The 27,879-nt window shown below is 48.4% G+C and overlaps 1 long non-coding RNA gene across 1 annotated transcript; it reads left to right on the top strand.

Annotated features, from left to right (window-relative positions):
- The first annotated feature begins 611 nt into the window (after positions 1–611).
- On the top strand, positions 612–19,786 carry LOC111558265. Its single transcript, XR_002738940.2, has 3 exons — positions 612–1,675; positions 16,684–16,707; positions 17,416–19,786. It is a non-coding gene; the product is annotated as an uncharacterized LOC111558265 (long non-coding RNA).
- The last annotated feature ends 8,093 nt before the right edge of the window (positions 19,787–27,879 follow it).

Genomic DNA, 27,879 nt, shown 5'->3' with positions numbered 1-27,879 from the left:
CAACGAAGCAGGTAGAGAAGGTCCATTACCAAAAATCCACACCATACGCGCCCCTGCTCCCAACCTCCCACCCCCCCCCCAAATCCTGGGTGGACTCCCACACAGGATACGTCTTTGACACTAGGAACCTATGTATGACATACCATAGATTTCATTTGGGTTCACTCTTGGATTGTACATTCTGTTGTATTGGACAATTTTTGATGACATTTATCCACCATTATGCTATCATACCCACTAGTTTCACTGCCCTAAACGTCCTCTTTACTGTACCTATTCATCCCTCCACCTCCCTCTTTCCTAAGCCTTGACCGTCACTGACTTTTTTACTATCTCCATCATCATTCCTTTTCTAGAATGTCATATAGTTGGATTAATAGTGTATGTAGCGTTTTCAGAGTGGCTTCTTCCACCTAATAACATCTGTTTAGGTTTTCCTCCATGACTTTTCACAACTTGATACCTCATTTCTTTATAGCCCTGAATAATATTCCATTGTCCGGATGTACCTCGGTTTTCTTTCATTTTTTCTTATTTTTTTATGTTTTTTTTTAATTTATCAGAGAGCGAGAGACAGAGACAGAGACATAGCATGAATGGGGGAGGGTCAGAGAGAGAGGGAGACACAGAATCCGAAGCAGGCTCCAGTCTCTGAACTGTCTGCACAGAACCCGACACGGGGCTCGAGCCCACAGACCACAAGATCATGACCTGAAATGAAGTCAGACACCTCAAGTTTCTGTGGCTCCATATCCACAACAGCATTTGGTGTCATCAGTGCCCTAGATTCTGGCCGTTCTAACAGGTGTAGTGGTATCTCACTGTTGTTTTAATTTGCATCTACCTTGTGACATATGAGGTAGAGCACGTTCTCATATTCTTATTTATTATGCGTATATCTTTCTGTTGAAGCATCTATTAAAGTCATAGCCCCATTTTTCTCTCAGGTTGTTTTCTTACTGTTGAGTTTGAAGAGTACTTGGCATATTGTAGATAACAGTCCTTTACAGGTGTGTGCTTTACAAATATTTTCTACCAGTCTCTGGATTCTCTTTTTGTTTTTTGATGAGATTGACTTCCTATTTGGTTTTGCTCCTTAATTTTGTATTTGAAGCATTGGAATCAAAAACTTAATACTAGGGTTAAGAAAACAAAGGGCCCTTTGAGGATATTAGGGTTAATGGGCTATTTTTCCTCAGGGTTAAGACTTTGCCCTGAAAACATCTTGTGTATTTTAGCTTACTTTACGTAATAACATTGAAGCTATAGTTGCAACTATGTGCTCATTCCTGGCATAAAGACATACTGAGTCAAGTATTGATGCAGGAGAGTTTGGATGCAAATTTTCTGATGAAAATTATGTGTCATCCGTACTTTAATGTTTTGAAATCCATTCCTAATTGTACAATACTGTCATGAAAATGGTTCTTTTTAAAATTTTTCTTTGGAGAGACAGCGCACATGAGCAGGGGGAGGAGCAGAGAAGGAGAGAGAAAGAATCCCAAGCACGTTCCATGCTCAGTGTGGAGGCTAACGCAGGTCTCCATCCCATGACCCTGGGATCATGACGTGAGCCAAAATGAAGTCAGACGCTCAACCAACTAAGCCACTCAAGCAACCCAAAAATGGTTCTTGTTTAATGAACAATATTTGGAGGCTTCAGAAATGTTCTCAGGTAATGGAATCTGCTCGTCTTCTTTTTTCTTAAAGGACTTGTCACATCATTCCTACTGTTCATTTTCTCTACTTCATGTTTCTGATCGAACTCTATGACACCCTCCATTGTCACTTTATGAATGATTTCAATACTTTCCAGCATCAGTCCTCTTAGCATCCTGAAATCTCACACTCATAGACTATTGGCAGCAGAGGCCAGCATCAAGAATGTTACAAGGAGGGTGAGGAATAGCCACTTGAATGAATTAGAGAGGAATACATGAGAACATTACCCAAGGACAAAACTTTCTAGGGAAATAATTTAGTGTGTTTTCAGTTGTACAAGGTTTAGTTGGATCCTGGGAGAAGCATTACTTGGTCATTGCATTTGTGTGGAGGTTACATGTGGGTTTAGGAAATGTGTGTGGTGCTGTGCTGATGCATGACAAAGCCATCACAGTGATCAGTGGTACATGCAACAGGTTCCATAGGATATATCATTGGATCAGTGGCCAGTGCTGGTTCCCTCAGCATCATCCTACCCATGGATCCTAATGAGGATCCAGATGATCCCTTCCCCATGGTTCAGTCTGAAGCAACTGACTGTTTAAGGGCTAAGGTGAAATTTTCTAATGCCCACACCACCAGGGCCACGATAGTTGCTGCTTTCATCCCTTCTGAGATGGACAAGGCCTCTCAGGACTTTTATACTCACTTCTCAGGAGGAAGCCTGTTTGAGGGAGCAAGGGAAGATCTCATCAGCCCTTCTTTGCTGGATCACAGGTGGGATCAACACCTGACCCGTCTAAGTCCCTGCCTTCTTGTTCTCTACTATAAGGGGCTTTAAGAATGGTTAGTGGTCATTCTGGGAGGACATACCAAGTGGGAGACCCGGGGAGCCAACTAGGTGGCAGGAGCATCTTGATGTGGTAGGTGGTTCCATAGATGAATGCACATGTAAAAATTTTGTTGAGCTGTGTCACAATATGTGTGCAAATTAAATTGTGTATTTTATAAACTCAAATAGTATTTTGAAAACAATTTTGATAAGAATGAATACTTAAAAGCAAGTGCATCTAGCAGTGATGGTTGTAGAACCTTATGAATATACTAAAATCCACCATGATAAATTTCATGGTGAGGAAATACCTTTTTCTCTCGTTTTCTAAAAAGAACTAACTGAAGTACAAAATATCTACATAAAAGTGCTCAATGAATTATCCCATGGTATGTCAATATGTCAATTAAAATATCCAACCTGGAGTGATTCTGTGATCATTACAAGTTGTTCAGCTTCTCTGGAGCTTCAGATTATTCATCCTCCACTCAGAGTGTTGTCTTACTGTGACAGAGAAGGGGGAATGGATGTGGGGTGACAGTTATCATCTTGGCTCTAAATGGCCTGGAAGGTCTAGACCAAACCCACCTCTCAGTGACCCCTGACATCCAACCCCCAACACTCAGTAGTGTGTGCATGACCCTTCTGAGAGTTCCTCTGGTGCGAGCTGCCCCCCTTCCAGGCACCCCATCTCACCTGGTAAAGTCCCATTTAACCTTCAGATGTCAGGGCAAGAAGGACTTTTTTAGGGAAGGTATCATTTTTCTCATAAAATTGGTAATTTCCTTCTAAATGTATCTTCATGGCCTTATCTGGTCCTTCCCTTAATAGCAATTATTTTCGTTTGTGGCTATTTTCTTACTACATGGTTATTAGGCTATTTTTTTTCCTCTGCTGTATCTGATTCCCATGAGGCTGAGCCATGTGTTCTGGTTCACCACGATGTACTTTGCTTAGAAGAGAATAGGATTTCTGTTAGTATTCATGGAATGAATGAATGAATGAATGAATGAATGAATCAGAAGCTTGGATACAGACTAGGATGAGGGGAACCTTTGCATGTTCCTTCAGTTGTTCCTTAGCACACGGGAAAACTAGGTCTCGGATCTCAAGTTCAGAGTATCTCCACATTATTTTAGAAAATCCTTCAAAGTATAAGAAATGTTGACTTTGTTCATACCTCTGTGTTATCTGCCTACCCGTTGGAGTGAGGCATATTTTTTTTAAGTTTATTGGTTTATTTTGAGAGTGCATGGAGAGGGAGGGGCACAGAGAGAGGAATAGAGAGAGAATCCTTAGCAAGCTCCACACTTCGCATACAGCCTTATGTAGGGTTTGATCCTATGAACGTTAAGATCATGACCTGAGCTGAAATCAACTGTTGGACGTTTAATGGACTGAGCCACCAAGGCGCCCCTAGAGTGAGACATTTTCATTAACCTGAAAGCTCATAAGCTGAGGTAGTAATACAAATAGCAATAGAACATGTACGAGGCAGTCTTCAACTTCAGATCAGAAAATCTTATTGACTTTGTTACAATTACAGTCCATGTGCCCAAAAACATGCAGCCTAAACATGAGAATGAAACAAGTGATAATTCCACTCTGAGCCCAAACACTAGCTGGTGACATGCGACAAATTACTTCACCATTTGAGTCTGTGTTACCTTAGAGAACCTAGGAAATTAACTGTGTACCTTCTAATCCTTTATGAAGTGTAAGAGTCATGATGTGTGGAAATGAATCTGCACCACACTTGCATACTGTAACAGCTTAATCTGTGGTAACCTTCTTATCATTTTGAGAATGTAACTTACTGAGAGCAGGGACCCTGCTGTTTTTCTCTATGGTGTCCCCAAGACCATGAATCATATCTGACACATAGCAGGTAGTTAACATTTGTTGAACGAATATTTGGCAGTCTTGGAGAGAAGGCAGAAGGAGGAATGGGTCATATTTGTAAAATAAAGTGATTTTTCTAGGAAAAAGTTTACATTATCCTACAGCACCCCATTTCCATGTATATTTAGACAATAGAGAGTCTTTTCTTCTTTTCCCTAAAACATGCTCATATAATGAGGAATAGGATGCAGAACTTTCCTGAAGGTTTCAGATGAAGCCCCAGAGCTCAGGGAGGACTAAACATGTGTCCTCTTCCCTGACCAGAGGCAGTGAGGTAAGAAACTTTGGGGAGCATGTGACTATCGTGGTTTTTTTTAATGCTTATTTATTTTTGAGAAGGCACAGATAGAGTGTGAGAGGAGAAGAGGCAGAAAGAGAGGGAGACACAGAATTTAAAGCAGGCTCCGGGCTCTGAGCTGTCAACACAGAATGCAATGCAGGGTTCAAACTCACAACCTGCTAGATCATGACCAGATCTGAAGTCGGATGCTTCACCCACTCAGCCACCCAGGTGCCCAGTGACTGTCATATTTACTACATGGAGTGTCCATTCTTCATATATGGGGCCCAAGACAGAGGCAGGACACAGGTATCTGGGCTCCCTGAGATAGTTATCCTACATACAAAAGTAAGATGTGACATTCCAAAATATGACACTTGATGGCCTGGGTCACCCAGCCCTGCCAGCTGCTCAGAAACCGAGAAGGAGTCATTGATCCTCCAGGTGCTGAATCGGGCCAGTGAGGTGGAGAATGCCCTGATGGAATATCTGGCCGTAGCTTAATCAGCTGTGGTGAGCAGCTGGACCCAATTCAAAGGGAGGTAGGGACGAGGACACAGAGGGCATCATGGCTATGTCTGGGCTCCTGGAAGGCAGGTGCAGGAAAAAGATTTTCCAGGCCATATCTCCCCAGCCTCCCACCTAGGGTGGAGGGAGAGCAAAGTGCACGTGCATGTGCATTTACACTGTGTGGTCACCAGAGGGTATTGTGGCCCTAACTGTGTGTGACAGAAAATGATGCTTGTGAATGCTGCTTCTGCTGCTGCTGCTGCTGCCAATCTCCTACTAAATGAACCCTTACTACGTGCAAGCTCATTTCCTCCTCACAACTCCCTAATTCATTAAGGATTCTGGTACACTTTTTTAATATCAAAGAAACATAAAGAGATTAAATAACTTGCCCAATCACAAAGCCCTTAAGTGGTGGAGGTGGAATGGTTATCTAAGAGGTCTGGCTTCAGAGCATGCATTCATTGATTCAACATGTGTGTGCTGAGTACTCACTATGTACAAGGCCCTGTGTCGTGTAGGTTTATGGTTGTAGGGTTATGGTTAGAGTTGGTATGAAGTTTAAGTTGAGGGGCATGTTTAGGATCACGGTTAGTGTTAGGGGTAGGACCTAGGAGGTTCCAGGCAGTGAACCCCTAGCAGAGAAGTTGTCTCCACTGAGGGCTGAGTGGAGGCTGCATGGGAGTCTTCAGTTCAGACTTAGTTTTTTCATGCCAGGATCGCCTCCCATGTGTGTCACTCATGCTGAGGTTGGGCCTCAGCAACCTCCTTGTGGAACTCCATGCCGGCAATGGAATTGACATGATGATGTTCCGATTCAAATCTGAACAATACTGTAGGGATCGGGCCTTATGTGCATGGTGTTCTCAGAGATAGGAACCGGATACCCATTGGGAGGGAGCCATAGATAGGGTGAGGGTTTGGTCCAGGGATATAAGAAGGGCCGAAATGACACCAGTCCTGTTGTCTCCATGGAGGGCTGAATGAGGGCCCATGAATTCGTGCGGGTCAGGTGTAGTGTTAGTGTTAGAGCTGGAGTTGAGGTTCAGGTTGATGTGTATGTTTCTGGTCACTATTAGGGTTGGGATTACTTCCCAGGTGGCTCCAGTTGCTGATCCACAGAAGTGCAGTGGCCTCCCCGGAGGGCTCAGCGGAGGGCACATGGGAGGGTGTCAGTCATGCTTAGCCTTTGTGTGCCAGGGTGAGCCATCTCTGTGGGCCACTCCTTGGTTGAGCCTCAGAAACCCCCTTCTGCAACTGCATCTGGGTTTTGGGTATTATGTGGGTGATATTCCACGTTCCATGCTGAGTAATCTTGCTCATCTTCTGGAACCCATGTGTGTGGTATCCTCAGACTTAACAAATGGGTCTTCATTGGCAGAGAGCCTTAGTTAGACTAAGGGTTCATTCCAGGGCCGAAATCAGGGCTGAAGCTACACCAGTCCCGTTATTTCCATGGTGGGCTGAATGAGGGCCCATGTGCGTGTGAGGGTTAGGTGTAGAGTTAGTGTTAGATTTGGGGTGAGGTTTAGGTTGAGGACTATGATGCGGGTCACAGATAGGGTTAAGGGTAGGTCCAAGGAGCCCCCAGATGCTGAACCCCTAACAGTGCAGTGGTCTCCATGGAGGGCTGAGTGGAGGCTGCATGGGAGCCTTCAGTTCAGACTTAGTCTTTTAGTGCCAGGGCCAAACTCCCTTGTGTGCAACTCTTTAGTTGGGCCTTAGCAACCTCCTTGTGCACCTCCATCCTGGCAGTGTAAATGACATCATGATGTTCCAATTCCATCCTGAACAGTAGTGCAGGTGTTTGTGCCCTATGTGTGTGGTGCTCTCAGAGTTAGGAAGTGGATCCCCATTGGAGAGAGACATAGCTAGGGTGGGGGTTCGATCCAGGGATATACGCATGGCTGAAGAGACACCAGTTCCATTATCTCCATGTAAGGCTGAATGAGGACCCATGCATGGTGCAGGCTAGGTGTAGGGTAAAAGTTAGAGGTGGTTTGAGGTTGAGGTTGATGTGTATGTTTCTGGTCACTATTAGGGTTGAGCTTATATCCCAGGTGGCTCCAGGCATTGAAGCATCAGCAGTGCATGGTCTTCCCCAAGGGCTCAGGAGGGCACATAGGAGGGTGTCTCTCATGCTTTGTCTTTGAGTGCCAGGACGAGCCTCCTTTATGGGCCACTCTTCTCTTTGCTGTCAGCAAACCCCTTCTGCAACTCCATTTGGACATTTGATATTACATGGTGATATTCCACATTCCATGCCCAGTAGTTCATCTCCTCTTCTGGACCCCATGTGTATGGTATCTTCAGAGTTAAGAAATGGGTCATCATTGGGAGAGAGCCTTAGTTAGAGTCAGGGTTCTTTCCAGGGCGAAAAGCAGGGCAGAATCTCACCAGTCACATTACTTTCATGGTGGGATAAATGATGGCCCGTGAGTGGGTGAGGGGCAGGTCTAGGGTTAGCATTAGAGTTGGGGTAAGGTTTATGTTGAGGAGTACAGTGAGGGTCACAATTAGGGGTAGGGGTAGGTCTAAGAAGGCCCCAGATTCTGAACCCCAAGCAGTGCAGTGGTGTCCCTGGAGGGCTGAGTTGAGGATGCGTGTTAGTGTGCCAGGAAATCTTAGTCTTGGGACCTAGGGCCTGCCTCAGCTGTGGGCTACTCTTTGGTTGGGCCTCAGCAACCCCCTTGTGCAGCTCCCTCTGGGCTTTCGAAATTATCTGGTGATGTTCCACGTCCCTTGGCAAGTACCACTGCACCGTCTCTGGATCCCATATGCGTGGTAATATCAGACTTAGGAATTTGGTCGTCATTGGGAGAGACCCTTAGCAGGTTTAGGGTTCAAGCCAGTGACATAGAGAGGGCTGAAGCTACACGAGTCCCATGATCACCCTGGAGGGCTGATGTGAGGTATTATGCGTGAATGCAATTCAGGAGTAGGGTCATGGTTAGACATGGTGTGAGGTTTTGGTTGAGGGGTATGGTGAGGGTCACGGTTAGTGTTAGGGTTAGGACCCAGTAGGTTCCAGGTAGTGAAACCCTAGTAGTGCAGTAGTCTCCATGGAGCGCTGAGTGGAGGCTGCATGGGAGCCTTCAGTTCAGACGTATTCTTTGTGGGCCAGGACCAGCCTCCCATCTCTGCCACTCTTCAGTGGGACCTCACCAACCTCCTCGGGCAGCTCCATCCTGGCAGTGGAAATGACATGATGATCCTCCAATTTCATAATGAATAATACTGCATGGGTTTGGGCCCTATGTGTGTGGTGTTCTCAGAATGCGGAACTGGATTCCCATTGGGAGGGAGCCATAGCTAGGGTGAGGATTCGGGCAACGGACATAAGCAGAGCTGAAGCCACACCAGTCCTGTTATCTCTGTGGAGGGCTCAATCAGGGGCCATGTACAGCTGTGGATCAGGTGTAGGGTTAGCGTTAGAGTTGGGGTGAGGTTGAGGTTGATGTGTATCTTTCTGTTTACTATTAGGGTTTGGCTTATGTCCCAGGTGGCTCCAAGCGCTGAACCACAAGCAGTACCGTGTTCTCCCCAGAAGTCTCAGTGAATGGCCATGGGAGAGTTTCAGTCATGCTTAGTCTTTGAGTTCCAAGGCGAGTCTCCTCTGTGGGCCACTGTTTGGTGGCCCAAGCCTCAAAAACTGCTTCTGCAACTACATCTGGGCTTTGAATATTATTACATGGTGATATTCCATGTTCTGTGTCAAATAATCCTGCTCCTCTTCTGGACCCCGTGTGTGTGGTATCCTTGATGGGTCACCATCGAAAGAGAGCCTTAGTTAGAGTAAGGGTTACGTCCAGGGCTGTAAGCAGGGTCCAAACTACACCAGTCTCGTTAAGTCCATGGAGGGCTGAATTAGAGTCCATGCATGGGTGAGGGTCAGGTATAGAGTTAGTGTTAGAGTTGGGGTGAGGTTTAGGTTAAGGGCTATGATGAGGGTCATGGATAGTGTTACGGAGAGTTCCAAGGAGGCCCCAGATGCTTAACCCTTAGCAGTGCAGTGGTCTCCACAGAGGGTTGGGTGGAGACTGCATGGGATCCTTCAGTTCAGACTTAGTCTTTGCGTGCCAGGGCCAAACTCCCGTGTGTGCAACTCTTTAGTTGGGTCTCAGAAACCTCCTTGTGCAGCTCCATCCTGGCAGTGGAAATGGTATGATGATGTGCAAATTCCATACCGAATAATACTGCAGGGAATTTGGGCCCTGCGTACGTGGTGTTCTCAGATTTTACGAACTGGATCCCCACTGGGAAAGAGCCATAGCTAGGGTGAGGGTTTGGACAAGGGACATAAGCAGGGCTGAAGCAACACCAGTCCCTTTATGTCCATGGAGGGTTGAATGAGGGCCCATGCAAGGGTTCCTGTCAGGTGTATGGTTAGCGTTAGAGTTGGGGTGAGGTTGAGGTTTATGTGAATGGCTCTGGTGACTTTAAGAGTTGGGGTTACATCCAAGGTAGCTCCTGGTGCTGAACACTCAGAAGTGCAGTGGTCTCTCCAGAGGGCTCAGTGGAGTGCATATGGGAGGGTGTCGGTCATGCTTAGTCTTTGAGTGCCATGGTGAGCCTCCATTGTGGGCCACTCTTTCGTTGAGCCTCAGCAACTGCTTCTGCAACTACATCTGAGATTTGCATATTACATGGTGATAATCCATGTCCGATATCCATTAATCCTGCTCCTCTTCTGGACGCCCCATGTGTGTGGTGTCCTCATACTGAAGAATTGCGTGACCATTGGGAGAGAGCTTTATCTAGAGTTAGGGTTCAATCAAGATGCGTGAGCTGGACTGAAGTGACAGCTGTCCTGTGATCTCCTTGGAGTGGTGCAATGAGGGCCCATGCGAGGATGTGGGTCAATTATATGGTTATGTTTAGAGTAGGGGTGATTTTTATGTTGAGGGGTACGTTGAAGGTCACGGATAGGGTTAGGTCCCAGGAGACTCCAGCATGGATGTGGTCTCCCAGAAGGGCTGAGTGAAAGCTCCATGGATCGTGCTGGTCAGGATTTGTCTGGGAAGGCGAGGGCAAGCCTCTGATTTGGGCCACTCTTCAGTTGGACCTCAGCAACCCCCTTGTGCAGCTCCATGAGGGAATTGGGAATGATATGGTTATGCTTTACATTCCATGCTGAGTAATCCTGCACTGCTTTGGGCCCCAGGTGTGTGGTCTTCTCAGAGTTAGGAGTTGGATCTCCATCGTGAGTATACCATAGCTAGGGATGGGTTTTGAACCAGGGACATATGTATGGCCAAAGCGACACTAGTCCCATTATCTCCATTTAGGTCTAAATGAGGGACCATGCACAGGGTGCGTGTCATGTGTAGGGTTAGCGTTAGACTTAGAGTGAGTTGAGGATGATGTGTAAGGTTCTGGTCAGTATTAGGGTTGGGTTTACGTCCCAGGTGGTCTCATGCACTGAGCCATCAGCAGTGCAGTGGTCCTCCCAGAGGGCTCAGTAGAGGGCACATGGGAGAGTATGGGTCGTGCTTAGTGTTTATGTGCCAGGGCGAGCCTCCTTTGTGGACCACTCTTTGGTTTAGCCTCAGCAACCCCTTCTGCAATGACATCTGGGCTTTGGATATTACATGGTGATATAATTCTGCTGAGTAATCCTGCTCCTCTTCTGGCCCCCATGTGTGTGGTATCCTCAAACTTAAAAATTGGGTCATCATCGGAGAGAGACTTAGGTGGAGATATGGTTCTGTATAGCGACATAAGCAGGGCTGAAACTACATCAGTTGTGTTATCTCCATGCAGGCCTGAATTAAGGCCCATGCACGGATGTGTGTCAGGTATAGGTTTAGCATTAGAGTTAGGGTGAAGTTTAGGTTGAGGATTATGGCATGGGTCATGCTTAGGGTTAGGGTTAGGTTCCAGGAGGCCCTAGGTGCTGAAACCCAAGCAGTGTAGCAGTCTCCCTAGAGGGCTCAGTGGAGGGCACATGGGAGGGTGCCATTCAGGCTTAATCTTTAGGGGCTAGTGCCAGTCTCGGATATAGGCTACATTTTGGTTGGGCCTCAGCAACCCCCTTGTGCAGCTCCCTCTGGGCTTTGGAAATTACCTGGTCATTTCCCACGTTCCATGCCAAGGAATCCAGCTCTTCTGAACCCCACGTGTGTGGTCTCTCAGATTTCAGAATTGGATCACTATCGGCAGTGAGCCATAACTAGGTTGAGGGTTCATGCCAGGAACATTGATAGGGCCAAGGTGACACTAGTCCCGTGTTTGCCCTTCAGGGCTGAAATGGGGGCCCATGCGTGAATGCTAGTCAGGTGTAGGGTCATTTTTAGAATTGGGGTGAGGTTAGGTTGAGGAGTATGGTGAGGATCACAGTTAAGGTCAGGGGTAGGGCCAAGGAGGCCCCAGATTCTGAAACGCAGGCAGTGCAGTGGTCTGTACGGACAGCTGTGTGGAAGCTGCATGGTAGTCTTCAGTTCAGACTTATGCTTTGTGTGCCAGGGCCAGCCTCCCATGTGTACCACTCTACAGTTGGGCCTCAGCAACCTCCTTTTGCAGCTCCATCCCGGCAGTAGAAATGACATGATAATGCTCCAATACCATCCTGAATAATACTGCAGGGGTTTGGGGCCTATGTTCATGGTTTTCTCAGAGTTAGGAACTGGATCCAAATTGGGAAAGAGCCTTAGTTAGAGTTAGGGTTTGGTCCAGGGCCATAAGCATGGCTGAACCTACACCAGTCCCCTTGTCTCCATGGGGGGCTGAATGAGGGCCCATGCACGGGTGCGGTTCAGGTGTAGGGTTAGCATTAGTGTTGGGGTGAGGTTGAGGTTGAGGAGGACAACGAGGATCCTGGTTATGTTTAAAGTTAGGTTCCAGGATTCCCCAGATGCTGAACCCCTAGCTGTGCAGTGGTCTCCCTGAAGGGCAGAATGGAGGGTGCATGGGAGGGTGCTGTTCAACTTAGTCTTTGGTTGGCAGAGCCAGCCTCAGGTGTGGGCCACTCTTCAGTTGGGCCTCAGCAACCGCCTGTACACCTCCCTCTGGACTTTAGAAATTACCTGGTGATGTTCCACTTTCCATGGAAAGTAACGCTGCACCACTTCTGGGCCCACATGTGTGTGGTCATATCAGACTTATGAATTTGGTCCTCATCGGGAGAGAGTCTTAGCTAGTGTTAGGGTTTGGCCCAGGGACATAGATAGGGCTGAAGGGATAGGAGTCCGGTGATCACCCAGGAAGGCTGAAGTGAGGGCCCATGCACTAATGCATGCAAGGTTTAGGATTATGGTTAAAGTTGGTGTGAACTTTAGGTTGAGGGGTATGGTGAGGGTCATCATTACTGTTAGGGTTAGGTCCCAGGAGGTTCCAGGAGGTAAACTCCTATCACTGCAGTGGTCTCCACGGAGGGCTGAGTGGAAGCTGCATGGCAGCCTAAAGTTCAGACTTAGTCTTTGAGTGCCAGGGCAGCATCCTATGTGTGACACTCTTCATTCGGGCCTCAGCAACCTTCTTGTGCAGCTCCTTCCCAGCAGTGCAAATGAAATGCTGATATTCCAATTCCATCTTGAAGAATACTGCAGGGGTTTGGGCCCTATGTGCATTGTGTTCTCAGAGTTAGGAACTGTATTCCCATTGGGGGAGAGCCATAGCTAGGGTCAGGATTTGGTCCAGGGACATAAGCAGGGCCGAAGCGACACCAGTCCCATTATCTACATGGAGGGCTGAATGAGCGCCCATGCAGGGGTGCAGGTCAGGTGCAGGGTTACCTTTAGGGTTGGGGTGAGGTTGAGGATGATGTGTATGGCTCCGGTAAATATAATGGTTAGGTTTTGTCCCAAGTGGCTCCAGGCGCTGAAGCACCAGCAGTGCAGTGGTCTTCCCGGAGGGCTCATTGGTGAGCATGTGGGAATGTGTGGGTCATGCTTAGTCTTTGAGACCCGGGGCGAGCCTCCTTTGTGTGCCACACTTTGAGCCTCAGGAGCTGCTTCTGAAATAATATCCGGGCATTGGATATTACATGGTGATATTACATATTCCATGCAGAGTAATCGGCCACTTCTTCTGGACCCCATGTGTGAGGTATGCTTAGACTTAAGAATCAGGTCAATATCTGGAGAGAGATTTGGATAGAGTTGGGTTTCAGACAAGGGCGATAAGCAGGACTGAAGCTACCCCATTCCACTTACCTCTATGGGGTGAAGAATGATGGCCAGTGTGCAGGTGGGGGTCAGTTGTAGGGTTAGAGTTAGTGTTGGAATGATTTGAGGTTCAGGGTATGGTGAGGGTCACGGTTAAGTGAACCCCTAGCATCACAGTGGTCTCCATGGAAGGCTGAGTGGTGGCTGCATGGGAGCCTTCAGTTCAGACTTATTCTTTGTGTTTCAAGGCCAGCCTCTGTGTGTGCCACGCTTCATTTGGGTCTCAGTAACCTTCTGGGGCAGCTCCATCCCGCCGGTGGAAATGAAATGATGATGTTCCAATTCCATACTAAATAATACTGCAGGGGTTTTGTCCTATATGTGTGGTGTTTCAGAATTAGGACCTGGATACCCATTGGGAGAGAACCACGGATAGGGTGAGGTACTGTCCAGGGACATAAGCAGGGCTGAAGAGACACCGGTCCTGTTATCTCCATGAGGGCCTGTATGAGGGCCAATGCACAGGTGAGGGTCAGGTGTAGGGTTAGCATTAGCGTTGGGGTGAGGTATAGGTTGAGGAGTATGGGGAGGGTCAAGGTTGTGGTTAGGACTAGGTTCCAGGAGGCCCAAGGTGCTGAATCCAAGGCAGTGCAGTTGTTTCCCTGGGGGACTCAGAGGAGGGCACATGGGAGGGTGCCAGTCATGCTGAGACTTTGAGTGCCAAGACCAGCCTCTTGTTAGTGTTAGACTTGGGGTGAGGTTCCGATTGAGGAGTATGGTTTGCGTCATGATTAGGGTGAGGGATAGCTCCAAGGAGTCCCCAGGTGATGAACCCCATGCAGTGCAGTGGTCTCCGGGAGGGCTCAGTGGAGGGCACATGGGAGGGTACTGGTCAGGCTTAGTCTTTGGTTACCAGTGCCAGCCTTGCATGTGGGCCACTCTTCATTTGGGCCTCAGCAAGCACTTTTGCACCTCCCTCTGGTATTTGGACATGGCATGGTGGTGGTCCACGTTCCATGTGGAGTAATCCTGCACCGCTTCTGAGCCCCATGTACGTGATATTCTCTGAGTTAGGAATTGGATCCCCATCTGGATAGAGAAACAGCTAGGGTTACAGTTTGATCCAGGGACATAAACAAAGCTGAAGCAACAACATTCCATTTATCTCCATTGATTCTGAGTGAGGGCCGTGCGTGGTAGCAGGTCAGGGGTAGCGTTAGTGTTAGAGTTGGGGTGAGGTTTAGGTTGAGGAATACGGCTAGGATCAAGGTGAGGGTTAGGGGTAGGTTCCAGGAGGTGCATAAATACAGAAACCTAAGTAGTGCAGAGGTCTCCTAGAGGGTTGAGTGGAGGGTGCAAGGGATGGTGCCATTCCTTCTTAGTCTTAGGGTGTCAAGCCATCCTCGGGTGTAGGACACTCCTTAGTTGGGCCTCAGCAGCGCCCTTGTGCAGCTCCCTCTGGGCTTTGGAAATGACATGGTGATGTTCCAGGTTCCACACCAAGTAATCCTGCACCGCTTCTCTACACCATGTGCGTGCTGTTGTCCGTTATTGGAATTGGGTCCCCATGAGGAAGGAGACATAGCTAGGGTTAGGATTCAGTGCCAGGACATCACCAGGTCAAGGGACTCCAGTCTCATGAATTTCATGGAGGGCTGAAGTGAGAACCCTTGTCTGGTATAGAGTTAGTGTGAGAGATAGGGTTAGGTTTAGGTTGAGGGTTATAGTTAGGGTTACGGTTAGGTTTAGATTTATGTCCCAGGAGTCTCCAGGCACTGGACCCACAGCAGTGCACTTGTCTCCCAAAGGGCTGAGCAGAGTGCACAATGGAGGCTGCCAGTCCGGATTAGTCTTTTGTTTCCAAGTCCAGATTAATGTTTCAGGTACTCTTCCGGTAGGCCTGTTGAATCCTCAAGTACAGTGGCAGCCGGGCTTTTGAAATGACATGATGATGTTCCACATTCCACACTGAGTATTCCTGCACTGCTTCTCGACACCATGTGCGTGCTGATGTCAGACTTTGAATTGGGTCCCATGGGGAATGGAGCCTTAGCCAGGGTTAGGGTTCAGTGCAGGGAAGTCACCAGTGCCAAAACAACTCCAGTCTCGTGATTTCCCTTGAGGGCTGACCTGAGATACCATGCGAGGGTGCGGCTCAAGTGTAGGGTTAGGGTTAGAAACAGGGTTACGATTAGATTGAGGGTTATGTATAGGGGTATGGTTAGGGTTCACATCAGTCCCTAGGCTCCAAGCGCTGAATCCACAACAGTGCAATTGCCTCCTGGAATGACTGAGTGGAGTGCACAATGGAGGCTGTGGGTCAGGATTAGTCTTTCAGTTCCAAGGATAGACAACTGTATCCGGTCTGGTGTAGATATGTGTGTGTAGTGTGAGAGATAGGGTTAGGTTGAGGTTGAGGGTTAGCGTACAGTTCTGGTTAGCATTAGGGTTAGGTCCCAGGAGGCTCCAGGCACTGAACCCACAGCAGAGCAGTTGTCTTCCCAAAGGGCTGAGTGGAGTATACAAGGGAGGGTGCTGGTCAGGATTACTCTTTGGGTTCCAAAGCCAGACAACTGCATGGGTCACCCATCGGTTAGGCCTCAGGAATCCTCTTGTGCAGCTGCAGCCACACTTGGAAATATATGGTGTTTTCTACGTTCCATGCCGAGTGTCATGAACTGTTTCTGGTCCCCATGTGCATGCTGTTGTTAGTCTTTCGATATGGATTCCTGTGGGGGAGGGCCTTAGGTTTATAGTTTTATGGTTAGCGGGTAGAGTTAGAGCATTAAGGTTAGGGTTTTAGGGTTAGAGTTAGAGGGTTAGTGTTAGACGGTTAAGTTTAAGGTTAGGGTTAGTTCAGGTTATATTTACGTTAATGGTTAGTTAGAGTTAGGGGTAGGGTTAGGGGAAGAGTAGGGGCATGATTTAGCATTAGGGTTATGGTTATGGTTAGGTGTTAGCTTTAGTTGGTGGGATTTCATTTAGTGATAGGGTTAGGAGTTGGTCAAGGAGTAGGTCATGCTTGCACCCCCACTTTGAGAGGGAAGGTGTTCATGCATGGACACCACCCTCCATCTTTGAGGGATTGTGTTCATGTTATCACCCCAGTCTCTCTGCACCTCAGGTTGTTCTCCCCTCACCCCATTCCAGCTTTGCTCTGGAGTGTTTTGCACCGTCACCCCGCCCTTTCTCAGTATGGTAGCGTTTCACATATCTTCCATTCTTATTTTGGTGCATGGGTTGTGTTCACATATGTGACCCTCCATACCCTCTGCGTACAATGGTATCACCCATGAGCCTCACCACTCCTTAGTTTGGGATTACTGATGCCAGTATTAAATCTGATACTGATGCCAGTATTAAATCTTGAATATCTCTTTTCACTTTCACAGCTGAAAAAGCAGGCGTTTCATAAGGTAAGTTTTATGTTTAGCATCAATATTAGATGTCAGTGTAAGGTTTAGGTCATGGTCGCAATCCCCCTTGGTGTGGGAGGGCTTCACGCATGTATCCCATCTGCTCCCCTTTATCCGCGATGTAGCAGTGATATTCCTTTTAATTCAGATGTTTTCTTTGGCACCTGGGTGTCTCATTGGGTTAAGCGTCCCACTTTGTCTTGGGTCATGGTCTCTCGGTCTGGTTTTGAGCCCTGGGTGGATTCTGTGCTGATGGTTCTGAATCTGGAGCCTGCTTCAGATGCCGTCTGTCTCTCTCCCTCTCTGCCTATGCCCCACTTGTGTTCTTTGTCTCTTTCAAAAATTAATGTACCTAAAATCATTTTCAATCCGATATTTCCTGGATGGCTCTTTTCACTTTCATTCCTGAAGAAGCAGGGTGTCTGTCTCGTCCACTGTTCTTTTGTTATCTTTGGCATAGCTGACGACATATAGGACATCTCCCCAACCAGCACCGGGGGTGCACAACATTTCTTCTACGAGCCAGACACCTCTTGTCCACTGTGACACTGCATTCCTCTAGCGCATCCCACATGCTCCCGGATACTGGACTGTAACTATGGATGGTAGCACTGTCCCATAGTCTTCTGATGGTGTTTGAGGAGGTTCTTCATTCACATCTTTGGTTACCTGAGTGTCTTCTGACATCTTCTCTCATGTTTCCTCTAGGTCACTGCTATGACACCCAACAGGGAACCCTAAGCAGAGGGGGATTCAGGAGCAGACCAGCTACTGCTTGGCTCTCACAAATGGTCGCCTTGGAACTCTTTATGGAAGAGGAGAAAACACCCACCACCACCGTTTCATAACCCTGCACCGAATGTGGAGACAACAACCACCCATGCCCAAAATGAAACTCCAGCAGGGTACATGTATTGAACCTAAGGTGTTGGTCATGTATTTTGGATCAATAAGTGAGGTTGTACTTTTGACTGATAAGTGTACATCTAAATCCCTCGGAGGGGATATTCTCTGAGGTCACCCCGACTTAAATTGTTGGCCCATGGGGAGATGTGTTGTCCCTATTGGTTGTATTGATGTTGTCTCTGTAGGCCAGTGAATGAAAGCTCCATAGGGTCTTGTCCTATTCCCACCTCTTCATGGGAAGTTCCATTTCACTGATTGGAAGACACCGTAAAACCCTTGTGTGGCCATTCATATGAGTCACTATTTAGGGAACAAATGATTATGCTACCTTTGCACGGTCATTTCACGAATGTCCCTGGGCAGGCAGGGCCTCTAAAACTACAAATGCTACAGGTTATTTTATTGGTAAACAGGTGGGGCTTGTGTTCACTGAGTTCTTTTTATTTCTTTTCATTTTTCCTTGATTGCCTATCTGTGTTGGGTCAAAAATTGGTTTGATATTGACTTTACAGTTAGGTTATTTTTATCTTATGTTTATCCATGGTTATCTGCTCTGATAGACGTTTATGCAAGGACAAATATTTCTTGTTGCACATACTAGCCTTATTGCTTCTTTTGTGAAATTAACCTGGTCATAACTTAGGGGTTGGTTGTCTTTTTTTTGTATTCAGATCTTAAGATCATATACAAGTGCCTGAGCCATATTATGAACGCTCATCGCCACAGACCTAACAACCGCCTACAGTACGCGAATCATATCTTTTGCCCTTCTAGGACAGCCTGATACACGTACTTGGCGATGCAGGGGTGTAATGCTCGAACCCCTTATCGGCCTTGGACGGGTGTCATGCTAGCACTCCCCCATCGGCAAGGGAGTAGTGATGCCACCACTAAATCTAACATTTCTTGAATAGTTTTCATCACAGTCAGAGCTGAAGAAGCAGTCTTATGTTACAGTTAGGGTTAGGGTTAGAATTAGAGTTAGAGTTAGGGGTTGTGATAAAGGTTAGGTCACACTTACACCCCCCCTTAGGTGCGGGAGGGAGGCACTCATGCACCTTGCCACCCCTCAGCATGGGAGGGTGTCATCCATGTGCCGGCCCCCCTTGGTGAGGGAGTAGTGATGCTACTATTAAATCTGATGTTTCATGAATGGGTCTTTTCACTTTCATGGCTGAAGAAGCAGCGTCTCTTATGATGAGGGTTAGGGTTTGGATTACCCTGAGGGATAGGGTAAGAGTTAGGTCATGCTTGCACCCCCCCCCCGTTTGGCAAGGGAGGAAGGTCACGCCTGACCCCCGCCACCCTTGATGCCAAAGGGTGTTCAGGCATGCACCCTGCCTCCCCTCCACAAAGGAGTAGTGATGCCACTATTTAATGTGTTGTTTTATGAATGGCTCTTTTCACTTTCACAGCTGAAGAAGCAGGCATTTCTTAAGGTAAGGGTTATGGTTAGGATTGCCGTTCGTGGTTCGGGTAAGGGATAGGCCATGCCTGCACCCTCCCTTGGAGTGGGAGGGCATTCACACATGCTCGACGCCCCCTCTCATCTTGAGAGGGTGTTCACCAATAGGACCCAGCCCCCTTCGGCGGGGGAGCGTGTTGATGTATGTGCCTGCACCCCTCTCGTGTGTGAGGGTGTTAACGCATGGGCACCACAACCCTAGGAGAGGGAGGGCATTTGCCCCTGCACCCTGCCCTGTTTGGCTCAGGAGGTTGTTCACGCATGCGCACAGTCCCCCGTTGACTTGGGAGGGTGTTCAGTTATGTGCACGCACACGCCTCTAGGTGCAAGAGGGGGTTCACGCATGTGCCCTGCCCCCCGAGGCGCTGGAGAGGGTCACTTGTGCACAGCGCCACTAGTCAGTAAGGGAGTAGTGATGCTACTATTAAATCTCATTTTTCATGGATGGCTGTTTTCACTTTCACAGCTGAAGAAGCATACATCTCTTAAGGTCAAGGGTAAGGTTAGCAGTACAGTTAAGGGTTAAGATAACTGTTAGTTCATGCTCGCTCTCCCCCCTCAGCATGGGAATGTTTCATGCATTACCCTGCTATCCTGAGCAAAGGAGAGTGTTCACCCTTTTTTTTTTTTTAATTTTTTTTTTCAACGTTTATTTATTTTTGGGACAGAGAGAGACAGAGCATGAACGGGGGAGGGGCAGAGAGAGAGGGAGACACAGAATCAGAAACAGGCTCCAGGCTCCGAGCCATCAGCCCAGAGCCTGACGCGGGGCTCGAACTCACGGACCGCGAGATCGTGACCTGGCTGAAGTCGGACGCTTAACCGACTGCGCCACCCAGGCGCCCCGAGTGTTCACCCTTTTACCCCACCCCCTGAGAGTGGTAAAATATTGAAGCATGTGTTTCACTCCACCTCCGCTGGGGAGGGCTTTCATACATAGGTAGGTCCCCACTTCGGGACAGATTGTTCATACATGTGCACCACCACCTCTCGGTGTGGGAGAGTGTTCACTCATGGGCACACCCCACCTATGCATGGGAGATGATTCATGCATGTGTCTTGCCCACCTCAGCATGGGAGGGTTTTTACACATGTGCACAGCCCCACCTTGGTGTGGGAGAGGTCACCCATGCAGAGTGCCACCCATCAATGAGGGAATAGTGATGCCACTATTAAATGTGATGTTTCATGAATGGTTCTTTTCACTTTCACAGCTGAACTAGCAGACAACCCTTAAGGTAAGGGTTAGGGTTAGCATTACCATTAACGGTTAGGGTAAGGGTTAGGTCATGCTTCCACACCCCCTCATCACCAGAGTATATTCACACAATAGCACCGCCCTTCAGTGCGGGAGAATATTCATGCATGTGCCCCGCCCCTTTCAGCATGGTAGGGTGTTCACACATGTGCCCCATCTCCTTCCACTTGGTAGTGCGTTCACGCATTCGCACATTTGCACATCCCCCCCAAGGTGAGTGAGGGTGTTGACACATGTGCCCTGTCTCCCTCCACATGGGAGGTGGTTCACACATGCTCCTCACCCCTCGGCGAGGGAGGGTGTCACCCATTAACAGTGCCACCCCTCGGAGAGGGAGTAGTGTTGTCACTATTAAATGTGACTTTTCATCAATAATTCTTTTCATTTTCACAGCTGAAGAAGCACCCATCACTTAAGGTAAGGGTTAGGGTTAGCATTACATCTAGGGTTTAGGGTAAGGGTTAGGTCATGCTTGCTCCCCCTCTCTGCATGAGAAGTGTTTCACTCATGCTCCCTGCCCCACTTGGCACATGTTCACGGATGTGCACAGCCCTCCCTTGGGGTAGAAGGATGTTCTCACGCACAACCCCCCTTTGCAATGGAGGGCGTTTGCGCATGCACCCTGCCCCACTAGCGCGGGAGTTTGTTCTCATGTGTGTAAGCCCCCCCCCTCCTGGCGTAAGGGCATTCACCCATGTGCACCATCCCCCATTTGGCATGAGAAGGTGTTGACCTATGTGACTTGATACATCACCATGGGAGAATATTCACGCATCTGCCCCGCCCTCTTCTGCCAGTAGGGGAGGTTGTGTTCATGCATGGGCACAGCCCACAGTCATTGAGGGACAGTATTCATGCATGCGTACAACAACCCCTCCATGAGGGAGGGTGTTCACACATGCGCCATGCATCCCTCAGCAAGGGAATGGTTTAAGCATGCGCCCCATACCCACTTTGGCACGGAGGGTGTTGACCTATGCACCTCGTCCCCTCAGCACTGGAGGTTGTTCATAGATGTGACCAGCCCCTGTCGTGGCGGAAGTGTGTTCACGTTTGTAAACAACCCCGGCTAGGGGAGGGATGCTATTCGCACGTGGGCCCCACCCCATACCATGGGGGGGCTGTTCACACATGTGCACAGCTCTCCCTACTGGCGGAAGTGTGTTCATACATGCACAAAACTCCCGCTCAAAGACATAGGGCGTTTCCACATTAGCACAACCACCATCAGCGAGGGAGGGCATTCATGCATGCTCCTTACCCGCTACTGCAGTAGGCTCTACAGGCATGCGCACAGCCCCCCCCCCCCTTACCGGCGGGTGTTCATGCATGCGCACAGCCCCCCTTAATGAGGGAAGGCATTTGTACATGCGCCCCCCTCCCTTGAGCAAAGAAGGGTGTTCAGATATGCGTAGAACCACCACCTCAGCCAGGGAGGTCGTTGGCGCATGCGCCCTGCCCCACTTAGCACAGGAGGTTGTTCAGGCTTCCGCCTGGCACCCTGTCAGCATGTGAGTCGGTCACCCATGCACAGTGCCACCCCTCAGGGAGGAAGTACTGATGTCACTATTGAATGTGATGTTTCATGAATGGTTCTTTTCACTTTCACAGCTGAAGAAAACGTATCTCTTAAGGTTATGTTTAGGGTTAACATTATTATCAGTGGTAGGGTAAGGGTTTGATCAAGCTTCCTCCCCCTTCGCGTGGATTTCCAAGCATTAGCGTGTTCCCCTTTGGCATGGGAGCGTGTTCACCCATGAGCCCAACCCCACTTGGGCACAGCAGGGTGTTGACATATGCGCCCCACTCCCTTATTGCGGGAGGCTATTCACGCACGGGCACTGCCACACCTAGGGACAAACGGGTACTCACACATGTGCACAAACACTCTCATTGTGGAATGGGGTTCACGCATGCGCCCAGCCTTCTCCACGGGGAGAAGGTTCTCATACGCACCACGCCCCCTTGACATGGCAGGGTGTTCACACATACGAACAAGCCCCTCTCTATGAGGGAGGGGTGCTTTCGTGCATGTACCATGCAACTCTGTGGCCAGGGAGGCCATTGACATATGCTCCCCGCTCCCCTCGCCAGAATGGTGTTCACGCATATGTAAAGACCCCCTCCTGTCCGAAGGGGGTTCAGGTATGACCACAACCCCCTATCTGTGAAGTAGACCATTTGTACAGGCACACAACCCTCCCTCAGCAAGGGAGAGTGTTCACGCTTGGCCCAACTCACCTCAGCGGGAAGGGTGTTCACACATGCACAGAAGCCTCCTCAGTGATGGAGGGTGTTCAAACATGTGCCCCACCCCACTTGACGTCAGAGGTGGTTCAGAATTCTGCCTTATCCCTGGTTGGTGTATGAGATGGCCACACATGCACAGTGCCATCCTTCAGGGAGAGAGTAGTGATGTCACTATTAAACGCGATGTTTCACGAATGGTTCTTTCACTTTCACAGCTGAAGAAACATGCATCTCTTAAGGTAAGTGTTAGGGTTGGCACTGACATAAGGGGAGGGTAAGTCTTAGGTCATACTTCCTCCACCCTGGGTATGGAAGGTTTTCGAGCATTAGCGCTCCCCCACCTTTCGACAGAAAGGGGTTGAAACATGCACCCTACCACATCAAGGGTGGGGGGTCACCATTGCGCCATTGTCTCTGGAATGGAGGGGTGTCACTCATGTGCTTGCCCCCACCTCAGCATGGAGGGGATCATGCATGTGTCCCTTCTGCATCCCTTCATCGGCGATGTAGCGTTCATGTTCCTTTTAGGTCACACGTATTTGCACTGCCTCAGCCATTCAGTAGATTAAGTGTCCCACTTTGGTTCAGGTCATGGTCTCACGGTTTGTGGGTTCAAACCCTGGCTTCACTTCTGTGCTGATGGCTCTGACCATGGAGCCTGCTTCAAATACTGTGTCTCACTCTCTGCCCCTTCCCCACGTGTGTTCTGTATCTCTCTCTCTCTCTCTCTCTCTCTCTATATATATATATATATATATATATATATATATATATATATATATATATATATATATATATATATATATAATATATATATATATTTATCTCCAAAAAAATTGAGGCTAAAAACATTTGAAAGCAGATCCATCGTTCTACTTGTCTTCTTGCCCTATTCCCGCCTCTTCATGGGAAGTTCCATTTCACTGATTGGAAGACACAGTAAAACCCTCGTGTGGCCATTCGTATGAGTCACTATTTAGGGAACAAGTGATTATGCTACCTTTGCATGGTCAGGATACTATGGCCATTTCATGAATGTCTCTGGGCATTCAGGGCCTGTAAAACTAGAAATGCTAGAGGTGATTTTACTGATAAACAGATGGGGTTTGTGTTTGCTGAGTTCCTTTTACTTCTTTTCATCTTTCCTTAATGGCCTATCTGTGTTGCATCAACAATTGGTTTGATATTGACTTTACAGTTAGGTTATTTTTAGCTTATGGTTAACTATCCATGGTTATCTGCCCTGATAGAGCTTAGGCAAGTACAAATATTTCTTGTTGCACATACTAGCATTATTGTTTCTATTGTGAAATACATCCAGTGTTAACTTAGGTGTTGGTTGTCTATTTTTGATACTCAGATCTTAAGATCATATACCAGTGCCTGAGATCTACTACGAATGCTCATGGCCATATCTCTAACAGACACCTACAGTGTGTGAATCATATATTTTGACCTTCAAGGACAGCCTTGATACCCCTACATCGGCAATGCAGGGGTCTGATGCTTGCAGCCCTTCTGTGCCCCTTCATTGGCCTTGTATATATGTCACGCCTGTGTCCCTTCCTGGGCTATGTAGGGGAGAGCCACCTGTGCCCCTTCGTGGTTTATGTAGGGTTGTGGCGCCAGCACGCCTTCATGGCCACTACAGTGTTTGTACTGTCATGGTTTCTGGGACCCACCTGGGGTCTCCGGACATATCCCCATGGATAACAGGGAGCTTCTGTAGTCGTGTTCCTCTGCATTACACCTCCCCACAAGACTCTCCTCTCCAGATAAATATTACAGGATCAGGAACCACTTTTCTTTGCAGTTTCTTCTTGGTGGAAACATCTTGTCTTTGCTTAGCATGGCTGCTTTGGCCTCTCCACCATCTCCTGGAGGTTCCCTTACCTTTGCACTGCTCTTCACTCACTTCTTTTGGGTGTGCTGTCTGCCTCTGTCGCAGTCCTGTACCAGTGGTAATTTGTACCATGAGTGGCCACAGGAAACCGGTTGGAACTGGAACTCGGACTGGACTGCTCTTCCAGTAGAAGTCATACAAGTAGCTTCCTTGATGGCAGAAGTGGATACTGGACATTGGTGGTAAGAGGTCATTTCACATTTGCTCACATTACCACTAGTGCTGGTGTGGAGTGATGGAGGACAGCACTCTGGAGGATCATGGGTGGAGTTGTCACTGTGGCCATGGGGGGCAGTTACAGAGCCTGTCCGGGGTCAGTTTTGGGTGTCTGGTGTATACGCAGGAAATAGGAGAGGTTGAAAGCAAGGGAAAAACACCAGAAAACGTATGACTTCATGAAGTGAGTATCTTGTGTTTGTTGCCAAGAGAAGCAACTCCCCTGTCTGAGGAAAATAGTCCTATCCCACCCCAGAACCCCTAGAGAAAAGGTTTCAATGGCTTCATCTAAGACAATACTGTCATGACCGAGAACAGTGATCTTCACATTCCACGTCTACCATCTGTGTTTACTTCCTGGAGAATAGAGGGATTCCAGTGTACTCCAAACGGAGGTGTGGGATCAGGTCCACGCGTGATCAGGTGTCTATGCAGGGGAGTTGCAGGATATTACCATTTCGCACTGGTAGTAGATGGGGGACAAGTATGGGAGTAGGTTCGAAGAGTATTACACCAAAGAGGGTGACATAAGATAGGCCAGACATGGATACACGGTTCTTCCTGCAGGAAATATAATTTAATATGTTGCCTGGAGAATGGGGAATAGTCATAATAATGACTCAATGGCTGCCTGCAGTCAGCTAGGTTGAAATGCCAGAACTTCCCTGACTTTCTCAGGGAAGGAAGACTCCAAAGTCCAAGGGAGATGGGAATGGGGGCCTGTTGTGCGCACACCTGCTCTTTTACCACAATCTTGATGGCTTATGGGAACAAAATCATGTTCTCTCAGAGTTCTGGAGGCCAGGAACCCGAATTCCCTTTACTGAGACTAAGGTGTCACCAGGGCTCTACTCCCGGTGGAGACTCCAGGGTTCCAGGGGACAGTGTACCCCTTCCATCTAGTAGCTCCCAGTGGCCACCAACCTCCCTTGGCTTGTGACCACATCACCCCAGTCTGTCTCCATGGTCACAGTGCCTCCTATTTGTCAAGTCTCCCTTTGCCTCTCTAAGAATGCTCATCATTCCGTCTAGGGCTCGCTCAGGCAACCCAGGACTCAAGATCCTTAACTAGATCCCATCGATGGGAGTTAGATTCCAGCTATTAGGACTTGCTTTCTTTGAGTGCCATTGAACAGCCTAGTACAAAGTGTCCTTCCATAGGGAGACAGCCAAACCATGCTATCCCCGTGTGGTGGGCGCACACCTGTGAGCAGTGCCAGGGCACGCACTGCTGAGAGACACTGCAGCAGGACCGAATCTCTGGAGAATTATGCCCAGAGTGGAAAAGCGAATCCTAAAAAGATCACGTGCTTTTCGATTCAATTTGTATAATCTTCTCGATGTGACAAAATCATAAAAATGGTTAGCAGATCGGGATTGCCAGGCATCACAAAGTTGATGGGTGCAGGAAGGAGGTGGGAATGTCTGCTGTAAGAGGACAACTTGGGAGTCCCTATGGAGGGCTTGATGCTCTGTTTCTAGTGTGCATCAGTATTGAAATGCTGGCCATGATCCCATTCTACAGGCAGAGAGAATGTAGGGCATCTTTATCATGTTTCCCAATCACACACATTCCCAACAACCTCACAGCCGTCCACCTTGCCACATCTATCCCCATGGCTGTGGCTGGTGTCCCGTTGACACAGTTGGGTCGTATTCCTAAGGGAGGAATCCATGTCTTGCTAACATGCTTCCCATACCGTTTCTCTCTCTTCTGCATACCGCGAGTTTTCTCAGGACCCGGCCATCCTGTGCACCTGCAGCTATTTCTCCCAGCCCATGGGGAGCAATCACTTCCCATCCAGCACCACCTGTTTGGTCTTCCTATGCCTAGCATTGCATGTGCCGGTGCCTGCAGACCTTCCCTTGTCTCTGTCAGCTGAGTCTGAATGGGCTTCCTCTCCCGCTCGTCCCTAGTTCTCATCTCTTTAATGAATGACATACATCGCTAAAGCTCACAGTGAAGTCTCAACCCCCAGTATGTGGACGACGTGGCACCATTTTACAGACTCACTTGATTACTCCCTTTCTTTAAAAATTACTTCCGTCCTCCTCCCACCATCCGGGCCACTTCTCACCAGTGTCTGTGTTTGTTGGTACTCATCTTCTTCCCACACCCTCCCCCATCTGCTTTCAGTCCACCCTTACTCTGATGTCATGGCAGCCAGCCTCAGGCTTCTATCTACCAGCAGCTGGGGCCTCCAAGTCTTTATGCCCTGCCCCCAGCTCTTCATGTCTCCAGACTACTGACTCCAATGTATACCACAAAGGTGCTACCCTCCCCAGACTCTGCTTCCTCCCTGAAGCCTTCTCCTATTCCCCTCCCCTTGTTTACTAAGCTGCGGCCACACCTGCCCCCTCCCTGCTCCCTGAGCATGTCAGGCACGTATTCCTGCTTCAGGTCTTTGCACTCACTTTTCCTCTCTCTGTCCGGAATGTTCTCCCACAGACCAACATGGCATTCTCCATCATTTCCGTCATATCTTTGCTCTGACATCACCTGCACAGTGGAGTCTCTGCTAGCTCTCTATCTAAAACCGAAAGCTGCTCCTTCTCCGACATGAACACCTGATATCCCTCCCCAGCTTTCTTTTCTTCCCGGCCCTTGGCACCATCTGTTTTTCTTTCTTGCTTGCGGGATGTCGCCTACTGCAGTCCCTGCCAGAATGTCGGCTCCATGGGGTGCAAAGACCAAACTAGCTTGTTTAGGGATGTTTCTGTAGGGCCCTAGATCAGTGTCTAACTCCTTCAAAGGCTCAAACACCATTTGCTGAGCAAGTAAATATTGGGATTTCATATTACTTTGCTGGGTCCACAATCACAATGTACCACAGACTGGGTGGCTTAAGCCACAGAAATTGATTTATTTATTTTCTCACACTGTATTTTTCTTAACGTTTATTTATTTTTGAGACAGAGACAGAGCATGAATGGGGGAGGGTCAGAGAGAGAGATGGAGACACAGAATCTGAAACAGGCTCCAGGCTCTGAGCTGTCATCACAGAGCCCGACACGGGGTTTGAACTCATGAACCGCGAGATCATGAGCCAAAGTCGGACACTTAACCGACTGAGCGACCCAGGCGCCCCCAATTTTCTCACACTTTAGATCAAGGTGTGGCCAGGGTGGGTGTCCTGTGTTCATGACTGGTGGACGACCTCCTTCCCACTGTCT

This window comes from Felis catus, chromosome E3 (genome assembly GCF_018350175.1).
Source record: "Felis catus isolate Fca126 chromosome E3, F.catus_Fca126_mat1.0, whole genome shotgun sequence".
Taxonomy (NCBI): Eukaryota; Metazoa; Chordata; class Mammalia; order Carnivora; family Felidae; genus Felis; species Felis catus.
Note: the sequence above shows the minus strand (reverse complement) of the source record. Positions and strands in the feature narration are given on the sequence as shown.